The 6,000-nt window shown below is 35.6% G+C and overlaps 1 protein-coding gene across 1 annotated transcript in view; it reads left to right on the top strand.

Annotated features, from left to right (window-relative positions):
- LOC107728538 (neurocan core protein-like) overlaps positions 1 to 6,000 on the top strand; it is a 141,822-nt gene that overhangs the window by 106,358 nt on the left and 29,464 nt on the right. The window lies entirely within an intron of this gene.

Below are 6,000 nucleotides of genomic sequence, written 5' to 3'. Positions count from 1 at the left end.
GAATTATTTTTGCATTAGAAATAAAAATTAATAATAATAATAATAATTATTATTATTATTATATTTATTTTCCTTTTGTCACTTTTTACAGTTTTTATTTTCATTTTTATTTTATTTTAATAGGAATATTTGTAGTAGTAGTAGAAGCATTTGTTGTTGTTGTTTATGTTGCTGTTAGTAATAACATGTATAATATATTATTAGTAAATTATTTTTGTATTAGAAATAACAATTAATAATAATAATTATTATTATTATTGTTGTTATTACTATAGAAAATAAATTTAAAAAATCACAATTAAACATACAAATGTGTTACATTTTTAAAATATTTAAAATAATTTTATAATATATATTTAAAAAGTGGTACAGGTAAATCATTTTGGCTGTAGGGTGTTCAGCTGACTGCAAAATTTGGGAACCCCTGGTGTAGTTGATATGAGTAGCTCTGCAGGTGGTTTACAGAAGCAGAGAGACCTGACAGCAAACTGCGAGGTGGCATGTACGGGAAATGGCTGCGTGATCTGACAGGGCTGCACATAGCTCATTCTTCTCTGTCAGACAAGAACAGGAACAGGTGAAAGGAGAGCTGGGCCGGAGGTTGGAAGGTTTCGAGAAAATGAGAGCACACTCTGAACAGGAGGGCAAGGCTATGCTGTGGAGAGAAAAAAAAGGAGAGAGGGATAAAGAGGAGAATAATATATATGGAACAGCTAGAACTGTAATCACTTGAAGAGGGCATGAAATGACAGTCTTCAGAACGCAGTTAACATCCATAATGTGGTGTATTTCTCAGTAATAACGTAGGTTAGAGTTTTATCCTTCTGAATTGGAGTGAATCATGAAAAGTGGACATGTTATTATTAGTATTATTACTATTACTCATACATAGGAGTAGTGGTTTTTCAAGATTTTAGACACATACATGATAAAACTTGCAGAAAAGGCCCTAAAAACCACCCATAACTCGTATAATGGCAATAAGTTTTGTAGATGTTTCAGTAGATTGCTATCAGAAGATATAGGTCATAATGGCCGATAACCCAAAATTCATGGGCTTATGAATTTGATGTCCGAAACTAAATGATGAATCGATGCAAAATGAAATGACGAATCAAAATTATTCTGATAAATATAAGCCATGATGGTCTATAGATGAAACACATCAAATTCTGTGCAAAGTGCATAAACGGTCTAGGATGAGTTTGAAAAGTATATTTTTTCAAAAAATCCAAATCCAATTTTAAAACTGACAATGACCGTTTCAAACAGGTTTCAACAGTTTCAAAGGATATCTCAAGGAATTGATTCTAGCTCACACAGTTCCAGAGTAATTAGTGAAAGTTTAAATCTGATAATTAAAGCACCACCTAGTGTCTGACCGATGTACGTACAGAGTGGGTGGGATGTGAGACCATCCTACCTAGTTTCAACAATTACAGTCTTTGACTACCAGTTTTAGGGCAGAAAAACATGAAAGGATGAGGACAAAATCAGACCAAACACTTTGTAACTTTTGCTGGCAAAAATCTGTGCATATATATTTATCTGTCTTTATATTTAACTTTTACCTTTTAGTTGTAAAAAAAAATTGCACTGCTTTTGTGCTCATAAGCTAAACAGACAGCTGAGGCCATAATAAGGTGTCATTACGGAGAGGCGTCTGGATGTCAAAGGTCCCAGCTGTGTTATGGTGGAGAGGTCAAAGGTTAGCAAAGCTGCATTATCCCGGCTCTCATTATCAATCTTTTCACGAGCCAACTGCACAGTCAATATGTGAATTATGCTAAACTACAACAAACAGTCGATCTGTCACTAACACTTGTGCTAGTAAGCATAACAGTACGATACTAAGCAGCATGTACACTAATAACCCGTCTATAGATTTGATTCACAAGATATATTTTATACCATTCTGCACAGCCTTAGGGATTCATTTCAGATTTTTGACGCAAATGGCATTCGGAAGAAAACAATTCGTGTTTATGTAATTACCGAAACACTTTCGGACGTCGAAAGTTCCTTCGGGTGATTTAGTAATTGGCTTTTCCTGTGGAGCATTCTGCATTAGCGGTGTGTGTAATATTAATTACAGCCAAAGGCAGAAAGTTAATTGCATATTACTGCAAACTCTTGACCACATTTTGTACTAACCTAACACTTGATCTCTGCAGTCAATGTGTTGTCTTATGAAAGAAGGATGAATTATGTAGGGAAAGTGTTCTTTGATTCCCTTTTTTGTATTCATATTCATTACCGCAGTTTGCTAGGACTAGTCTTGCCCTGCTGTGCTGCAAACATGACTTTTTATGCTGCAAACATGAATAATATTGTACCTCAGATTGGGTGGTTTATTGAGGAAAGGTGTAGTTTTACAAGAGTTTGGACAGCATAAAATTGGTGGACAATGTGGGCACAAATTCCATAGACTTACATTGAGCAAGGAACTCTGAGCCATATATACAAACCATAATATCATAGAGACTTAACAGTGGTCTCTTTTGGGCTTAGGCCTACAGCAACCACACAAAACACCCTAGAAACCACATAGCAACACCCTAGCAACCGCATTGCATCTCTTGCTGTCTGTCTTAGGAACAAAATGTGTACAGTCGTTACATGACACTGCAACATGATATCCTTGGACTCCATCCGTTGGGACTCAGGTTGTGCTCAGCCATTTGGGAAGAGGCATTTAGGATCCTTGCATAATTTATTGACCGCGCATCTGCCGGGCAATTGAAACATTAATGAGAAAGAGCAAAGAGGCTTGCAGCAGGGACAAGATTATTTTCTTTAGACGCACCACATGCCAACATCAACCAGATGAGCCTGTCCATCAATCTCCACGGGGCTCCCGCTCCAGGAGATACATGAACTGGATTGAGACACATCCTGAGTTTGGTGATGTTCATTAATTTAAGGAACGCTTGAAGAGTTCACACATTCATTTGAGACACAAAATGGTGCAGAAATACCTTGACGGGTTTGGATTGCTATCCGTAACTCTTCTCAAGCATGAGAGACAACTCTGAAAATCCTCTTTCTGGACATATTGTGAGTTAAAGGAGTTTGCCATCGTATTCAGAACTTGTTAGAATGGACAGAAATGCATTTACAGTTATACAATTTTGACTTCAAATTAATGTTTTAAGTTCAAAATACACTTTTATTGACAAAATGCAGTCAATTACCATAAACAACAACTTTGATTGATCCCTCAGTTTGTAAAACTGGAAGTTTGTAAAGATAAAATTGCAATAATGTGTATTTGGCAAGCCATTCTGGTGGGATTCCGTACAAAATTATTCCATACAAAAATGTGGGTTATTGAGCTGTATAATGTAAATATAATTTGAATATGCTATTTACATAATGTTGTGATTTGCAGCATTATTTAGATATTATTCTGTCAGTAACAATAAAGATTATGGTGATAATGGAAGATAATGGTGTCTCTCTATTTTAGTTTCTACATTCCAGAGTTAAAGGTCCATCAAATCAGTCAAGCTTAGATCAACAAATGAGTGTGGAGGATACTCAGTGAGTCAATGGGTCACAACTGCTGCAAATGGGGATTGGGAGGCTGCGCAGTGCATTAAAACAATTGAAAAGCCAAATATAAATGTCGGCCGTCATATTTATTCAGCCTTCAGGGGAAGTAGATGATGTTTCTGTCAAAGCTGAATAGCGCAGAGACAGTTTTACAGTGCACACGTAATGCAGTCAGACCGAAGCACACCCGTATGATTCAATACTCATTCACTTTGTTGCAAGCAGTCGATATGTTTAGTCTGAGAAGCAATTTAATCTCGTCCAATAATATACTTGAAAGGGTTACGTTTTCATTGGATGGATCTGGAGTTTCACCAGGTCCTTATAATACACCATATACCATTTTATTTGCATATTTTAATACTTTAGTACTATAAAGTATTAAATGGGGTGCTGTGTGTACATTAATGAGGGAAAAAAATTAACTTAAATGATTTTAGCAAATGGCTGCAATATAACAAAGAGTGAAAAATTTAAGGGGGTCTGAATACTTTCCGTACCCACTGTATATATATATACCATCCCACATTTTCCATCTCTCAGTCTCTCTTTTTCACTCTACTCATTCTCTTTTTCAGTGCTGCTCCCTCAACCCCTGTCCCCTCTGGCCTGTTGTTATTTGCCGGAAAGGCTGTATGAAAATTGCAATGCACTTCCAAAATGGAGTGAAAGCAGCCCTTTAGGTTCCCCAAGCCTTTTTCGCCAGCAATACATTGCATTTGCCTCCACCAAACTACCATATATTTTCTCCACCCTTAACCTCGTATGCATTTCCTCCATGGCTTTGTTTGGTCCCTCTACTCATATTGCAAACACACAGGCATTATTGCTATTAATAGCCTATTTTATTAATAGCATTATTGCTATTAATAGCAAAGCTAATTTTTTTAGTTTTTATAATTAACTAAAAGGGGTGCTGATAGTTAATATATTATTATAATTGTTAATATTTTTAATAACTTTTAATTAATACATGTAAATGTCATTTTAATTAATTTTAACAATAATATTTGTAATTCAATAATTACTTATATACTTGTTGCCTATATACTATAATTACTTATATAATTAATTATCACGATTCTGACTTTTTTTCTCACAGTTGTGAATTAATGTCTGAACACAGAGTTGTGAGATATAAAGTTGCAATTACTTTTTTTAAAGTTTTTTTTATCATGTGGAAGTAAGATGCCTTAGTAGCCTGTGTATATTTGATCTTTTTTAATAAGTTAATTTAATAACTACATATTTTTTTCCTATTTATTTCTTAATTTTCTAATGGATGGATTAGAATGATATATTTAAAAAATCATTTTTCAAATGTAATTATGGTGACTACTTGAAATGTAGCAAAGGGTTGCTGATGGGTTTATGTTAAATTTATATTTGTCAAATATAATTTTGTGTTATTATAAAATATTAAAATTGACAGATTTATGTAATTTATAATATTTATTTTTTTATTACATACAAAAACTAAATAATCCCTTTAGCAGCCCTCTGTTGCATCGATATTAGGCTCCATATTTACATGTAAAAGATGAATGAAGTTTGCCCTATCAATATTTTTGCCCTACAACCCTAGAGAGCAATTTTCTTCTGGGACATTTCCCGAGAGGAAACTCAGCCCACTGCAGCATCTCACTCATCGGCACGCCTGTTGATTGATGGCTATGTGGGCAAGCCAATCCCCCTGTGCACGGCTGCTCTTTACGCGGGATGATCGCCCCGCCCGCCACCAGTGGCTCATTAAATCATCCCTTGGCACATTCCATCCTGCATGGAGAAGTGATCAACAAATCATTGACAATCATTCTTCATTTGCTGACAAGTACCCCAGCACGACGGGCTGTGTGGATCCCTGCACCCTCGGGCTGTTGGAAAGGACCGCCACGCACAAACAACCTCAGGTCCATCTGCTCTGTCAGACTAATGTTGGCAAAGACAGGTAGAGGGCGGCCCAACGCAACAGCAGGGGGCGGAGCAAAAGAAATCAGATTTGGAAATTAACAAGCTTTTATGAGTTTGGCTCAGCAGGCGATCACAGAAGTTGTGTACACCTGCTGTCCATAAAGTCCTGGACTGCCACATTGCTACAGTTTACAGCAGCTAAAGCCAAACTTTTACAGTTCCATACTGAAACTCGTCGGCCTTTAATTTTTCAAGTCGGCAACAAAAAGCCTCAACTAGTCAGATGCAGGAAATCGAAATTTGGGGATTGTAACTCGTGGACCGCTATGCCTTTTTTAGGGCTCACACCAATATCTAGAGTACAGTTATTTTTGCTTAGAGCAATTTAAAGAAAGTAATTTTTTTTTCAATTTTTTTTAATTATTTGTGTGTAATAAAAAAACATTATAATTACTAAAATGATTTGAAAATCCATTTTTAAAGAAATAAGTTGACCTTTACTAAAAAATAAAATGAAATATAAAATATGGAAAC

The sequence above is a fragment of the Sinocyclocheilus rhinocerous genome, unplaced genomic scaffold (assembly GCF_001515625.1).
Source record: "Sinocyclocheilus rhinocerous isolate Xijiao unplaced genomic scaffold, SAMN03320098_v1.1 scaffold1238, whole genome shotgun sequence".
Lineage (NCBI taxonomy): Eukaryota > Metazoa > Chordata > Actinopteri > Cypriniformes > Cyprinidae > Sinocyclocheilus > Sinocyclocheilus rhinocerous.
Note: the sequence above shows the minus strand (reverse complement) of the source record. Positions and strands in the feature narration are given on the sequence as shown.